At 49.4% G+C, this 1,250-nt stretch overlaps 1 non-coding gene across 1 annotated transcript; it reads left to right on the forward strand.

Annotated features, from left to right (window-relative positions):
* Window positions 1-774: 774 nt before the first annotated feature.
* LOC144494584 (U6 spliceosomal RNA) lies at window positions 775-877 on the forward strand. Its single transcript, XR_013498113.1, has one exon. It is a non-coding gene; the product is annotated as a U6 spliceosomal RNA (small nuclear RNA).
* Window positions 878-1,250: the final 373 nt, after the last annotated feature.

The following is a 1,250-nucleotide window of genomic DNA, read 5'->3' on the forward strand; positions in this document are numbered from 1 at the left end:
TTTGAGTTCACAAACAAGCAGGATGTACCTGGGACTGGGCAGTCATATGCGGGAAATTGACATTGATATAAAACTATTTTTCTTTTTATATGTATTTATATATTTATATTTAAAATATCTGTAAAGATTTGTAAATCCAGGATTTGCAACCTGAGAAGCAGGATTATGATGGACACGAGAATAATGAAATACGCAATATATTAAAAAACCTGGGGTGTGTGAGGGAGAGGGGGGAGGAGGGAAGAGTAGATTTAAGGGCAAGATGAATGACAATGAGGAGGTGCTAGGCTGCTGAATATGCGGCTGATCAGATAGCTCAAAGGCAAAGAGTTTGGAATAACAACGGAAGTGAGAAAGTGGCATGGCAAAGAAATAGGTGATCGTGATTATTATTCATTCGTGGGACATGGGCGTTGCTGGCTGGCCAGCATTTATTGCCCATCCCTAATTGCCTGAGGGCAGTTGAGAGTCAACCACATTTCTGTGGCACTGGAGTCACATGTTGGCCAGACCAGGTAAGGAGGCAGATTTCCATCCCTCAAGGACATTAGTGAACCAGATGGGTTTTTCCGACAATGGTGTCATGGTCATCAGTAGATTCTTAATTCCAGATATTTTTTATTCAATTCAAATACTACCACCTGACGTGGAAGAATTTTTAACCCAATCCCCAGAACATTAGTTGAGTTTCTTCCCATGTGATGGGAACAAAAAAAAACCCACACGCGATGAACAGAAGAAATGGGAAGCGCTGAACCGTAGAATAATGCAGACTCGCTTCGGCAGCACTTATACTAAAATTGGAACGATACAGGGAAGATTGGCATGGCCCCTGTGCAAGGCTGACATGCAAACTCATGAAGTGTTCCATATTTTTTCAAGCTGGCGGTCCGCTGCGAGGCGAGCTCCCACTTGTCCCAGCCCTTGCTTCTCAGCGCTCCCGCCTGTCCCAGCCCTTGCCTCTCGGCGTTCCCACTTGTCCCAGCCCTTGCCTCTCGGCATTCCCACTTGTCCCAGCCCTTGCCTCTCAGCGCTCCCGCCTGTCCCAGCCCTTGCCTCTCGGCGTTCCCACTTGTCCCAGCCCTTGCCTCTCGGTGCTCCCACTGTCCCAGCCCTTGCCTCTCGGTGCTCCCACTTGTCCCAGCCCTTGCCTCTCGGTGCTCCCGCTGTCCCAGCCCTTGCCTCTCAGTGCTCCCGCTGTCCCAGCCCTTGTCTCTCGGTGCTCCCGCTGTCCCAGCCCTTGTCTCTCG

The sequence above is a fragment of the Mustelus asterias genome, chromosome 5, assembly GCF_964213995.1.
Source record: "Mustelus asterias chromosome 5, sMusAst1.hap1.1, whole genome shotgun sequence".
Taxonomy (NCBI): Eukaryota; Metazoa; Chordata; class Chondrichthyes; order Carcharhiniformes; family Triakidae; genus Mustelus; species Mustelus asterias.